The sequence below is a fragment of the Sciurus carolinensis genome, chromosome 2, assembly GCF_902686445.1.
Source record: "Sciurus carolinensis chromosome 2, mSciCar1.2, whole genome shotgun sequence".
Lineage (NCBI taxonomy): Eukaryota > Metazoa > Chordata > Mammalia > Rodentia > Sciuridae > Sciurus > Sciurus carolinensis.
Window position 1 is genome coordinate 8151380 of NC_062214.1, and position 14397 is coordinate 8165776.

Genomic DNA, 14397 nt, shown 5'->3' on the forward strand with positions numbered 1-14397 from the left:
GTGCGTGGGGGTCGCTCGGGGGTCCACATCCCCGGATTCTGGCTCCCAACCCGCGGGCTGCTGTGACCCTCCTGCGGGGCCCCTCCCCGGGGGCGCGGCGCTGCAGCCCCGCGCAGGCCCCTGCCTGGTCTTGCGAGCTGTCCCCGGGGACGGTGCCGATTCACACTCGCACTTGGGCAGCGCGACAGCCCCGGCCAAAGGGATCGGAGGCCGCGCTCTTCAGAGCGGCTGGAATCAGGGGCTCCGGGAGGCCGACTTAGGTGTGTCCCATGGTCACGATCATCTCAGAATAGATAAATGCACCTTTTCTGTAGCTGCACACGCTCGGCCTGCGCTCGCTGCCCCCTCGGCGCCGGCGGCCGGCTGGACGCGGTGCGCGGGGGAGGGGCGGCCGCCGCGCATCCCGCAGGAGGTGCCGCACAGGTGGGCCTCTCCCTTCCCTGCCCTTCTCGCCTCCTCTTTTTCTTTTTTTAAAAAGCTGACTCTTCTATTTGTTTCTCTCTGGCCGAGCTGGTGATGCAGAAGTTGGAAAACTGGCGGCAAACTTCTGGTGCAAGGGGTTTCCTGTAAACGCAGCCCCACAGGCTGGTGGCAGAGGATTAAGGCAGAGCCATTTTAGCCACGGCTCCAAATTCGACCTTGTTGCCTTGGGGACACGCTGTTTTTATTTGTCGACTTCGAATAGAACTGCTCATTTCTGTTTACAGCATTCGTATCTTCTCCCACCGTATTGGTTTGGAGAAGTTTATGTGACAGATTTCTTACTTTCTTTTTTTTTTTAAGGACAAGAGAAAGGAAAACATGAGTTGTGTGTTTATGGGAGGGAGGGGGAAACGGGAACTGATAAGAAAATACTTAGCAGGATGGTTCTTAGTTCTTAAAAGCCCAGCATCTTAATTTTTAATTGCCTTTTCTTTCTTCTGGAAGAAGTTCAGGAAAGATGGTCCTATTATCCTCATTTGCCTTTCAGAGTTTCGTCCCTGGCAGTGAAGTGGAAGTTACTCCTCAAAACAAGTGGGAACAAAACATAATCTCTTAAAAATATTTTTAAGAGGACAGGCTGGCTTGGTCTTTGTAAAAATATGTCAACAAAATGTGCTAACCACGCTCAAAAAAAAAAAAAAAAAAAAAAAAAATCAGTAGTCAAAGGAGCCAGAGGAATGAGATAAAGGAATGGATGTTTGGGAACAAGCAGCATCAGAGGGAACTGGGCAGATGGCATTGGAGCGACGGCTGTGTGCCAGGCCCGGTGTTTAGAGGGAGGCGACCTCCCTGTTCCCACTACACAGGTGAGGCCTAGCGCCAGGGTCAGGATTTATGTCCTGACGTCAGGACGACTATGCTTTGTCCATTTTGGGTTTCCCAGGAGCAAAAGCCCAGCCTGAAGTGGTGAAGGAGCGTGGGCCTGGACCAGTTGCTGGAGCCAGCCTCAGGTCCAGCCTGGTGGCCTTGGCATTGGGCCTAGCTGGGGTGCACCCCCCACCTGAACCTCGGCATCCCCCCAGTCCCGGGGCCAGCTGCGGTGTGGCTGGAGGGCACACCTGGGCATAGCTGTGCGGTCCACCAGCCTCCCTTCCCCTGGCGCAGCCCTCACCTTCCGCTCTGCCTCCTTCAGGCCTGGCTCCACCTCTGCTCTGGAGAAGATGCTTCAGGAATACTGAAGACCAGCCTGAAAAGTCTTGAAAAATCTTGAAAGTCTCCCACCTTTCAAGAGGATCGCCCCAGCAAGGTATATTTTCCAAAGAATTCCATTTACTTTGTCTATACCTGGCCGTCTCGTTGATGCCTGAGCTACTCTGGTTCTGGAATAGGCCAGTCCAGGTTCAAATCTGACTCTGTCCCTTAGTTGCTATAAACAAGTTCGCTTCTCTCTCCCCACCAGAGACTCGGTTCCCTGGCAGGGCCCTGCACTGGGGAAGAACACAGTTGTGGGTGTCCCACTTGATATGGAGTCCAGGCAATTTTCTGTGCCCTTGAGCAGTGGTCTTTATGATGGCGGGTGTCTTAAATCTTAATCAAGAGTTTGCTGTATGCCAGATTCCCCCAACGCATGCAAGGGTGTCAGTGAGTGCTCTTATCTCCATCTGTAAAGTGAGGGGAACAGAGCACAGAGAGCCAGAGTGAGGTGGCAGAGCTGACCCGGCTAGGGGCAGGGGTGCAACTTCTTTTTTTTTAACTTGGTACTGAGGAACCCAGGATTGCTCTACCACTGAGCCACGCCCCTAGTCCTTTTTTGTTAATTTTATTTTTTATTTTGAGACCGAGTCTTGCTCAGTTAAGCAGGCTGGCCTCAAACTTGTGATCCTCCTGCCTCAGCCTCCCAAGCCTGGGGTTTACAGGCGTGTGCCACAGTCCTTTAGTTGTTACAGGTGCCACCTCTCACAGAGGAGCCCCTGATTCTGATCTGGCCTGACTACCCCTAAATAGTATATGTATACTTGACTGGAAGAGTTCTCACCATGTTGCCATTACTGTTCTCTGTTGTCCTGAGGCCAGTGTACTGTTTAGGACTAACAATGGCATGAGTCCCAGGGGTTGCCTGAGTTTTGGAATTGGATCTGGGCTAGAAGAACATTTTATTCTAGTTGTGGAGCCTTAAGTCAGGGAAGTTAGCAGTTAAGTGACTAACCCTGGGTGGTCTAAGTTTGCACATCTGTAAATGACTTTAAATATACAGGTTATCCAGCGAATTATCGAACACCACGACATAAACCAGATGTGGAGCTGAGAATGGCACAGCAGTCAGAACAAATTGTTTTTATTTTCTCCCCATTTTTACTATTACCATTATTATTGCCGTTGCAAAGATAACCTGAAAATTGGACACCCTTAACTATCTGAGTGATTTCAGCAAAGGAGACTCTGTTCTTATTTGAGGAGTGTTCTTGGCTATATCCGTGGCTCCATAAGTCACTCAGTCACCGCATGCTCAGATCACGCAGAAAGCCCCATGCCATCAGCACACACTGCCCCGGGCCAATGTTCTGGCTCCTCTTTAGGCGGCCACAGTGCCAGCCGGCCTCCTTGCTCCTGACCTTGCAGGCCAGTCACTGAGCCTGGAATGTTCTTCCCCCAGAACTCCTTCTTGCCCCCACCATCACCCCTTTGGTTCTTTACTCAGATGTCTCCACGGGGAAGCCTTTCAGGACCTGCCTATTTGATATCAACTGCCCTTCCTCACTGCTGTGCTGTGTCCCCCTTACTTTTCTCCTTAGTACTGATCGTCCGACACTATAGTGTTAAATGCCAACTCCATGAGGAGAGCCTTTTTGATCTGTTTGGTTTCCTGCTGTGTCCCCAGCACCTAGAACAGTGCCTGGTACACAGTAGGTGCTTAATGTAGCTTAGTGGTAGAGCTCTTGCCTAGTACGTTTCAGGCCCTGGGTTCCATCCCAGCAACACACACCCACACACACACACACACACACACACACACATTTTATAAAAATATGTACACATATAAAAAATGCATATTTAGGGCCAGGGATATAGCTCAGCTGGTAGAGTGCTTGCCTTGCAAGCATAAGGCCCTGGGTTCAATTCCCAGCACCAGAAAAAAAAAAAAAAGGCATGTTTATATATACATATGTGTATATGACACACATGTATTTTATATATATATATATATATATATATATAAACTTTTTCTAAAAATAAATATGTATATGTATAATTTTGTTGAGTGAGAAGTAAATGAATGAATGAAAGATCCAGGGAGTGTATCTCTATAATTAAATTCTCCAGCTGAGTATTGGGACACTGTCTCCTCTTGTGCTAGCCACTGTTGCAGGCCACGCAGGACCCTGGCCTTCCTTCAGGTGGGAAGAGGCGTGTATGTCGGGCTGGGCTTGGTCCAGGAGGTGTCCTGGAGGCCCTGAACAAAGGCCAAGGTCCTGGAGGAGCTGGCCTGTGGAGAGCACCTCTGGGGACGGTAGGATGGTGGGATGGCTCCAGGTTGAATTTTGCATATATGTGGTGGGTGGCGGTTTTGGGGAGATTGACAGCCTGGGAGGGGCAGGCATCCAAGGGAAGGGATCAGTATACAATGGTTTATCAGAAAGTTTATTTCTGATGTTTTGTCTTCCCCCACATTTAACACACTAATTATATGCTTAAAATATTTATTAACTTTAATTGACAAATAATAATGTGTATACTGATGGGGTACAATGTGGCCTTATAAGGTAGACATTCTGAAATGACTGAATTAAACTCATGAACACATCCATCAACTCACGTACTATACTTTGGTACTGAGGATTGAAACCAGCATGCTCTACCGTGGAGCTATATTATTTTTTTAATTTGAGACAGGGTCTCACTCAATTTCCAAGGCTGGCCTCAAACTTGAGATCCCTCCTGCTTCAGCCTCCGGAGTCACCACCGTGCCTGGTCTTCCCCGACTTTTTTTCTTTTTTTAAATTTTAGATTTTTAAAAATTGTTTATGGGCCTTTATTTTTATTTATTTATATGCGGTACTGAGGATCAAACCCAGGGCCTCACACATGCTAGGCAAGTGCTCTACCACTGAGCCACAACCCCAGCCCCCCAACTTTTATTCACGCCTTTGCATAGATTTTTCTTATGATCTCTGTTTATGTTTATACATACATATGTAGTACACACATACGTATTTCCTTTAAATACTTATTGTGTGTTTCTAAACAAAAATGGCGTACCTTTTTGCAAATTGATTTTTTTTTAAGCTTGTATCTTGGTCATCTGTCCACATGAGAACACAGGACACTATCTCATCGCTTTGGACTGCTGTCTCTATTTGAACATTCAGACATGCCATAGTTAATATTTGCCATTTCCTTTTGAGCCACATGCGGGTCGTTTCTGATTTTTCACTATTATAAACAGTGCAATAACCAACATCCTTGTGTGTACGCTTCTCTGTGCACAGGAATGATTATTTGCCCAGGGGTAGATACTGTAATTATAAACTTATCTATTTGCTTGTGTTTTAATTAGATTAGGGTCTATTTCTCCTGTTAAAGTATAAGCTCCACGAGGGTAGGAATCGATGTGTTTTTGTGCCTCACTCCTTAATTACCACCTAGCCAAGTGGCTTGGGAGAAAGGAGTGGTCAGTAAATACTTACTGAGTGAATCAGGCTGAGAGGTTGTCTGGGGCCATAGTGTGGTTTTGCATCCGGACACCCTGAGACTGAACATGCCTTGTTTTGGTAAAATGGGAGATTTTCACACAGGGCAGTAGCAGGATGGTTATTAGTGGGTTTAGGGGGGAAGTATTATAAGCCAGGAAGAAGGGCGGTAGGAGAACATGTTATGAGATTATCACCCAGGTCAGGAACAAGGGTGATGGGTCAGGCAGGAAGGTGCTGGTGAGAGACGCTGGAATGATGGCTCTGTAAGATTTACTAAGTAGTTTTGAGGGGCGGGGTGACAACGGCATGGGAGGAGGGTTGATCCTAGGCTAGAATATTTTAATCTTACATTTATTGCCTGCGAGCTCTGAGAAAAGCCCTGTGCTAATTGCTGTTGGAACATAAGTGTGCGTGACCTTTCTGACTACTTTCAGAGGAGATTTATAGTCTCCTGGGGAAGAGGGATGTGGAAGGTCCACCTAGAACTCCAGGGTGTGGCTGGGAGGTGGGAGGAGACTAGCCCCAGGCAACCCAGTGCCATCTTGCTGGTCCACCTTGGGGGGAGGGGGGAGGGGGAGGGAGGGTTTTTTATTTAAAAAAAATTTTTTTTTCTGGTACTTGGGATCAAACCCAGGGTCTCCTGCGTACTGAGGAAGTGCTCTACCACCGAGCTACATCCCAAGCTCAGTATGTTTTAACCTTGCCTCAGAGCCAGAGGTAGCTGATTGGTGAGCATCCAGGAAATAGGATCCCAAGAAACCTGCATCAGTGTAGATTTTTAGAATTGAGGAAATTTAGGTTGGTGATGGAACTGGGGTTTGAGTTGGGGTTTCAAATGGCCCACTGGTTTCAGTGTCGTCTGGAAGGTAGGAAACAAATTGTTTACTGTGTCACCTCAGGCAGGCTACTTAACCATCCTGAACCTCTGTTCCTCTTTTAAAAGAAAAGGTGATTATAACTAAAGGGAAGAGGATTGAGGATTGATGCAATGGCAGATAGTCCAGTGCTGGACATGCCCAGGGGGAACAGCTCCGATTCTGTGACCATTCACCTGGCACGGGGACAGGAAAATATTAGCTTGAAGTTAAAGGAATCCAGCTTCTTGAAGCTTGTCTTCTCCTTGTTTAACCAGCACAGGCTCTTTCCTGCTGAGAAGAAATATAAGAAATATTTGAAGTTCAGTCTTTCTCTTGCTCAGCTGCTGCCCCCGCCCTGGTGCTGGGGACAAACCCAGGGCTTCAGCCTGCTGGGTGACCTGCTTTACCACTGAGCACAACACAGACCTGAGTCTTTTGGTTTTACCTCCCTTTCCTTTCCGTGGCTTCCCCGAGTTCCAGGCGCGTAATCCAGTCTTAACAGGGCCCACTAGATCGGGCCACATTATCGGGAATTTTGTTTTTATTCTAAGAGACTTTGGGGATTTTACACAGGCTGTGACATAATCAGACTTGAATTTTGATAATATCAGTGCAACTGCCCAGAGATGGGATTGTCTGCATCCCTGCCGGGAGGGTGACTCCAACACAGGGCCCTGGGCCCCGACCTGGAGTCAGCTATGGAAATAAGAATTCTGGGTGAGAAATGTCATCAATGCGGGGTCCCTCCCTGTCGAGATGGCTTCGCGGGCACTCAGATTAGATGAAGTTCCCTGAACAAAAGAGAGGCGCCAGCATTGGGACCTGGGGCCCTTCAGGGTTTGGAAGTCAAGGAGAGGACACAGGGGTGATGGGAGCAGAGGACCTGGTGGCCCACATGCAAGAGAGCAAAGGGCTTGGACTCTGTCAGGCCCTGCAGATGTGGCAAACCAGGATGGAGAGTGGACCGTCCCCTGTCCTGCCATAACTGAAGTTCAGTTCCCAGGGCTTGGCCTGGTCTTTACAAAGTCCTGGTTCCTCTGTCCTGGCCCTGTCCTGCTCCAGGGCCCCAGACCTGTGGATTCCTTCCCAGCCTCCTCTCGGGGGCCCTTTCGCCTTCTCCCTTCCCTGGGAATGGGACAGTCCTCCCTATCTTACTATGATTTGCCCCCTGACTTCCTGGGGGGGTCTCAGCTTTCCAGGGAGCCCCAATCAAACAAGCAGGTGTCTGACTCGCTGCAGTCACCCAGGCCCTTGGGTGTGTTGGCTGTGTCCCTGTGGGCACCAAGACCTACTTGTTCTGCTTACTCTTCTGCCTCCCATACCTACGACAGTGCTGTACTCCCCAGACCTGAGCATTCACCCTCCGCGCAGTCGGTCTCAGACAATTCTCCAGAGTCCTGGTGAAGCACCCATATTTGTTATTTCTATAATGGAAATAACTGTATTATCATTATCTTCCTTGTCGTGTCCACCACCCTCTCTTATAGATAAAGAAATGGAAACCTAAGAGATTAAATCAAACTATAGGATTATGCTTCTCTCAAGAGGTGGAACCTGTGCATTTGAGCCCAAGTGATTGGATAGAAGGTGTTCCTAATCAGGCCACCCTGTCGGGAGCTTGGGGAATGGAAAGGATAGCTGCTGGTTTCCTGGAGAGGAGGAGAAGGGGTCTGCTGGGCAAAGGGAAGCACAGGGCTAGAGGCCCCGGTCAGAGAAGTCTCAGTGGCTCAAGTTTAGAACATTAAGTGAGAAGCCTGCTAAGCCAAAAGCCTGGGAGTGCTAGGCCAAGCCAGATCCACAGGGCTGGTGAGGCAGGCCGTGGAGTCTGTTCTTTTCCCCAAGGCAATAGGAAGCCATTAAGCAGGGTGGTGACATGATCTGATATCCACTGTAAAAGATCTCCTGTGTTAGAGGTGGAAAAGGCATTAAGACAAACCTAGAAAGGAATAATCCGGGAGAAATCCACGCACACTCCTGATTATGGGTGTGGATCCAGGTGCTGAGGACTAGGCTATGTTAGAGAAGAAGGTAAGGGGCAAAGTTGAGAGTCAGTAAGGGAAAAGATAAAGGTTGCTGAGATGTGTGTCTACGGGGAGGAAATTTCAGGGTTTTGGTTTGAGTAAGTGGGTGGATGGAAAATGGTTCTGATTATTGGGATGATGAGGGTAATAGGATTACCATTCAACAAATGTTCCTTGCCTTCCTCTTCCCCTGCCTTTCCTCATCCCGAAGCTCCGCCCTCAGAATCCCTGTGATGAGTGCTAGAAGCTTTGGAGAGGTGTTTGTACACGTGTAATCATTAAGGAAGTTTACAGTGAACATTTTGAGTGAAGTCAATCTTGGAAAACCACGAAGGCTATTAGAGGAAGATGTAGGTTATGCTTGCAGCGGGGATAAAGCTTGCTCAAGGGACAATTCAGACAGTTTTCTCGAGATTGATTAATTCAATCAAGTCGGGATTAAATCTAAACCTTTATTTAAATTGGCTTTCTGCTTGGCCCCTCCCTTTCTGGTTTCCTTGTAAAAACCAGCAATCACATCTCTTCCAGTATTGTTCCCAGCCAGGTGGACTGACAAGCTCCTAGGGTTTCCAGGTTCCAGGCACTCCTTCCCCCAGAAAAGGTAATTTCTGTTATTTATTTTTATCATATGTTATGGTGATATTTTACAGGAGGTTTAAAATTGTGAGGACTTGCAAGGGGTTGAGAAACTTAATAGAAAAGAACAAGTGTGGCATTCCCTTGGGTTGTTATTCCTACTTCACTTAGTGCATTCAGTCTTGTTAAAAGGGCTGTCCCTGTTTCCTTCTCAAATGTCCTTTGTAGTTTGCAAATGCTGGCAGGTCTGCTGAACTTTTTTATTCTCTTTTCCTGCCGCCTCCTCACTGTAGTTTTTCAGGTTTTCCTGCTCTGAACACTGAATTCTTTTACCTCGATTATCTATGTTGGCTCAGTTTCAGCTCCAGGGATTTACTCACATTTAAAAAAAAAAAATGTATATTTATATACATACATATATATATATATAAAATAATAGTTCCACAATGAAATACTTATGAAAGAAGATGATCATACCGGATTCTGTTCTTCTAATTGAGGCTAAATCTCAAAAGACGACGCCAATAGCTATTAAGATCAGCAAACCAGAAGGTTGTTTTTTTGTTTGTTTGTTTGTTATTAGACCCGAGAGTGCTGGGGCAAGCGGGAACTGGATAGAAAATCAGCTGTGAGCCAGGCGAGGAGGGCTGATAGTGCTCAGATCAAATCAGAGATAATGGTGAGACTTTATAGGCGCGCACTGGGGAGTCAGCCTTAAGGAAGGGCCTGCGTGGGTGGCGGTGGAAAGCGGGGTGCAGCCGGTGTTCCTGGCACTAAGAGGAGCGGAGCGGGGCTGTGCTTTGTGGTCCTCCTGGGGGCGGCCCGGCCGGCAGGGGGCACGGCCTGCGGCCCCACTCTTTGTTAGGCGCGGGCTGGCCCCGCAGCAGCACCTGACTCCTTGCGGGAGGGTCTGGCCCCGAGTGCGGGCGAGGCTGCAGCACGCGTGGGCGGAGCCAGGGCTGCGCGACCCGCGTTCCATTTTCAGTTTTCACTCCATCCCGAGAAGCGAGTCCTTCGCTCTTACTCCGAAACTGAACGTTCCTGGTGTCCTCCTGTCACTTTTGGAGTTTCCATTCTTCCTTGCTTTAACTGCACACGCTCCCCCGTGGAAATCCGCGGCGTACGAGCCTCCACCTCCTCGGGGAGGAGGCCCTCGCCGCGAACTCGGATCCCTCCCCGGCCTTTTTTTTTTTTTTTTTTTTTTTTGAAAACTGTGTGTCTTTGCAACCCAGCAGTCAGCCACTGGCAGAATTTTGCAACGATTTCCCAGTTTTGTTGGCTCGTCGCCAGGAGTGAAGGCTCTTTGTAATTCTTGACTCAAACATCAGGATCGCATACAGAACTCTTAGATAGCTCAGTTAACACAATTCTCTTTCAGTTTTAGAAGCTACAGCATAATAAGGGTTTTTTTTTTTTTTTTTTTTTTTAATTTTGGGTGGTGGCGGGGGTGGGGAAGGGGAGGAGAAAGTAACTAACCATATGATGCCACAGTGCTCGACAAAGTGGTGGCTTTGTGAGGGCCAAGGGGGAAAAAGGAAAAAAAAGCACCACCGTTTGGGTTTTTTTTTTTTTGCTCCAAAAATAATTCAGTAACAACTAGGTCTGAGAGCCTCAGAGTCCCATTGTTCTTAGTGAAACGATTATTTGTCAAAATATTTGATTGTTTCCCTGTGCCTCCTGAAAAGTTGGGACTTCTCTTTTTGCTCCATTTTGACACTGGGATTTTTAACTATCAGCGCTATTGTGTTTACAGCATTCAAGGTCCCGGAGTTCAAAGGTTACCCATTAACATGTAGAGCGAGGCTACACTGGTCGGGCTCAACCTGGTGCACTTGTTCATAGCTTCTTTGTTTTGTAGCAAGGCTCCCAGTCATTTGTTGTGATAAAGTTAAATGGAGTTTCTTGCTCGTGAAGAGTGTTTTTGAAGTATGTGTTAGAGTGAATATTCATAAGGCATTAACAGACATTTTAAGGAAAGGTATTCATCTTTTGTGAGAAAAGGAACTTAGTAATAAAAATGATCAATATTCATGTACTGCAGTGAAAAAAAAAAAAAAAAACAACAACAACATCAACAACCCAGTGCTGGCCTAAGGATCTACTTCTGGCACTGCTAATTAATTAAGTGTGAGTAAGTAATTGATTCACTTCCTTTCTAAAAAAGACTAACCCGACCATATGTGGGGCTAGTAGTTATATATAAAATGACAGCAAAATATTAGGCTGGGCTAGCTCTTCCTCTTTGCTAAGCCGTCTTCTCAAATTCCTTTTCCTATTTATTAAGGATTGCATTGCTCACCAGTTCCGGATCGTTTTTCGTACTGCCTTTTTTTTTTTTTCTTTTGATTTAGGAAGTATATATTTTGAATGCTTTTCTTATGTGTTTTTAAGGTGTTTCCATTTTGGATACACTGAAGGCCAGTTTAAAAAAAAAGTTGGCTATTTTGTTTGTAGCGACTTGCATGGATCCATTTCACATTTGCATTCATTTGCATTTTGGAGCAGAAAAATTAGTCGATGTGATTGTTGCGTCCGTCCGTGGTTCCTCATTGGGGCTTGGTTGAAATGGGGGGGGGTATCTCGGACCTTTGGAATCATAATCTTTTCCTGCCTTTCCTTTCTTTTTGTAAGCAAGGAAGAAAACAGTTGAGAAACGATTTAAATAAGTTGGTGCAGAAAAGAGGGGGAACGGTTAGTTTTTTGCATTTGTTTTTGTTGCCACTTTTAGCCTAGTTTCATCCACAGGATTTCTAATCAAAACTAATAGATTCTTGGAATTTAGGCCAAATTTAGAATTCTGAAATAATGGCAACGTAAGCCCAGCTCTATAAGAAAGAAAAAAAAAAAAGAATCACAATTAGCTTTATGAAGATTAAAACATTAATCTTCTTATTTTTCTTCCTCATACTTAAAGGGTATCTGAAAAATGCTTTCTGTACACAAACATCTTCCAACGTACCCAAAACCAGTGTAAAGGTTTTTTGTTTGTAATTCTGGATGACCCAGGAGTTCGGCTACCAGCCCCTCCCTTCGCTTGGGCGCACCTTGCAAGGGAGGGGGAGGCGGCGAGGCGAGGGTTGGCTTTGCGCCTGCGCACCACCGCCGCGGCCCCCTCCCGGGGTACCTGTCACTGGAACCGCCGGGGCGCGGGCCGGCCACGTTAGGCCGGATGGCGGGAGGCGGAGGCGGGGGCGGCGGCAAGGCGCGCGCGTGCGCCGGAGTCTCCGGACGAGAACAGGGAGTGCGCGCGCTCGTCCGCGCGCCCGCACCCGGAGGCGGGGTCCTCGACGGTGGGCGGGGTAGGGGCGCGCCTGCGCAGATCACGTGGGCCGCGGGGCGTGGCGGGGGCGTGGCCGGGCGGCCGGTGGAGGCCGTAGGCGGGGCGTCCCGAGCGGCGGGGCCGGGGGAGGGCGCAACAGCTGCTCCGAGCACTTTCTGACCCAACAGTCCCCCTGCGCCGGACGCGCCGCGCCCGGCGGCTCTAGGGACCCCCGCGCCTGCACTGTCCCCGCGCGGACGAGTAGGGGGCGCCCGCGCCTTTGCCCCCGTGCGCACCCCGCCCCGCTCACCTTAGCCCCGCGCCCGAGGTGAGCCCGGCCCCCAAATCCTCCGGCGGGGGCGGGAGCGGTGGGGGTGGGGAGCGCTCTTTTTCGGGGGAGGGTCTTCCCGGCGCCAGGCCGAGGCGTCCGGGGGGATGGCTTCGCCCCTCAGCGCCGGGCCCCCGTCTCTTTTGGGGGGCCGGGTGCGGGCGCGGGACCGGGAGGTGTCCGCACAAAAGGCCGAGCGAACTCGCGTCGCCTGCTCCTCCCCGCCCTCCGCCCGCTCCTCCCCATTCAAACCTCGCCGGCTCGCGGTGTCAGAGCTGCCGGCCGCCGCGAGCGAGGGAGGGCCGAGCGCCGGCCGCAGGTAAAGGGCGCCCCGGCCCCGGCCCGGCCCCGCTCCCCCGGGCGCCCCTCCCCAGTCGGCGGCGCGCTCCCGCGCCTGCCCGCCGCGCTCCTCCGAGTGCCCTCCAGGCCCGGGCGGGGGTCCCCGTTTTCGCGGCCGGGTCGGGGGCCGCGGCTGCGCGGTCCGCGGTGGGGCTCTAGGAAAAGTTGGTGCCCGCGGGCAGGTCTCCCGCCCGCCGCCCGGGCCGCGGGGCGCGCGGAGGGGCGGGCGCGGGGTCCCCGTGGGGGCCCGGGGGCCCGGCAAGTTGGAAACAGCCAAAACAATGCGTCCTAACAGGCGTACCCCGCAGACAATGGCCGGGCCGCCCGCACCGGCCGGGCGGGGGGCGCGTCCGCGGGGGCCGCGGGGCGGGCCTCCCGGCCGACCCCGGCCCTCGCCCGCGCAGCCCCCCCCCGGGCGCCCCGAATCCGCCCCGGAGTCCCGGGCCGCCTGCCCATCCCCGAGCCCGCGGCGCACAGGGCTGCGTTTCCTGGATGAGTGTGATAAGGTGGTGTGGCTTTTTTCCCTTTAAAGATTTTTCCAAAAACTTCTGATGCCCCATAAACTCTCAAAGAACGTCTTTGCAACTCTGGATTCCAGTGGGGGAACCTGGAGCCAGCGGGAGGCAGAACTGGGAACTCCAGAGGACGGGAGGGAGTGGACTGTTAGCCCAAAAGTGTTTCTTTCTTCTCTTTAAAGGGAAGTTTGCGGGAGGCGCGGAGTGGTGGGACGCTGGGTTTCAGATGCAGAGCTCTCTGCACTCTTGGCCCCAAACGCGAGCGCACGCGCCGGGGAGCGGGGGCGCCGCTGGGCCGGGGCTGCAGCCGGGCTGCCTGGGCGGTCCGCCCGAGGGCGCAGGCGGCGCCGGTCCCGGACCCACACTTTAGGATTGGGGCTGGGCCACCGAGGACGGGAAGCCGCATTCTTGGGCGGGTGGGGTGGGTGGGGGTGGGGAGAGCCGGCTTTCCGCAAGGTTCGGTTACAGGAGCCTGGGAAGCCACCGTGGCCCCTTCTGGGTCCCCAGTGGCCTGTCCGCACTGGAGCCGCAGAAGCCCTCCCCCTCGTTTCCCCCCAGGAAAAGGGTAGTCGTTTCCAGGCTTAGTGTTTCAGTGTGTTCCTTGAGCCTCGGTTTATCTTCCTGAGTCCGCCTATAGGGCTTGAAGCCTTGGACATTCCTAAACACGTATTAAATAAGTGGCGGTTGCGGAGCTCCGGGGGCCTGTTCGGGGTCGTGTTGGGGACCACCATGTGTACTAACTACCGCGTAGCTGGTCTCCTAGTTGGGTAGATGGTTTGGAACCATTAAGCTGTACGTTTTAAGAAGCCTAGGTCTGATTTAGTTCAGGTTGATTCAATTATGTCTTCATCGCTTTTGAGTTGGTTGAATGACTTGACATGAGATTAAGCCCAACAAAAGAAGAGGCAGGGTAACAACAGCTGCCATCCAGGCCTGGCGACTTAGGTAGGGGTCTTGGGGGCCTTCCACCTTCTCTTTGTATGTCTCAGGAAGTACATTAGAGTTCTTATTTTACTGTACTTTTCCCCTGAAGTGGATGGACTGCCTTGATAAGACTTAAAATGCTGAATTTTGTAATCCTCTGAGGCTGAGTAATAGATCTAGAGTTTCTAAAAAAGCCTTTATGTGTCTGTAGTGACAAGTGCAGCGTAATAACCTAATTGCTTTTCGTCTGAAAAATACAAGTCAAACCACTAGTTTGTGCTTGCTTAGTTAATGTGTGCTAAGAACTTTTAAGGTGTGTCCTTAATGGTAGATGACTTTTTTCCTTCTGAGAAGTCATGTTTATTTTAGATACTGTTTTGTTCAGTGTTCTGGATACATTAATAGTGTTTTGGGTCTTTTTTTTTTTTTTATTCAGAATGTTTTAGTTGAAGTCACCCCCCCCA

At 50.3% G+C, this 14397-nt stretch overlaps 1 protein-coding gene across 7 annotated transcripts in view; it reads left to right on the forward strand.

The window, feature by feature from the left end:
- Positions 1–233: 233 nt before the first annotated feature.
- The window catches only part of Znf217 (zinc finger protein 217), a 35767-nt gene continuing 21603 nt past the window's right edge, over positions 234–14397 (forward strand). For 2 of the 7 annotated variants that reach the window (XM_047541354.1, XM_047541360.1), the window contains exon 1: positions 11973–12155. The gene's annotated coding sequence lies outside the window, so the exon portion shown is untranslated. Of the gene's footprint in view, positions 424–1610; positions 1730–8552; positions 8594–11972; positions 12156–12249; positions 12475–12972; positions 13001–14397 lie in introns of those variants that run through there. The other 5 variants (XM_047541355.1, XM_047541357.1, XM_047541358.1 and 2 more) reach the window with 5 other exon arrangements.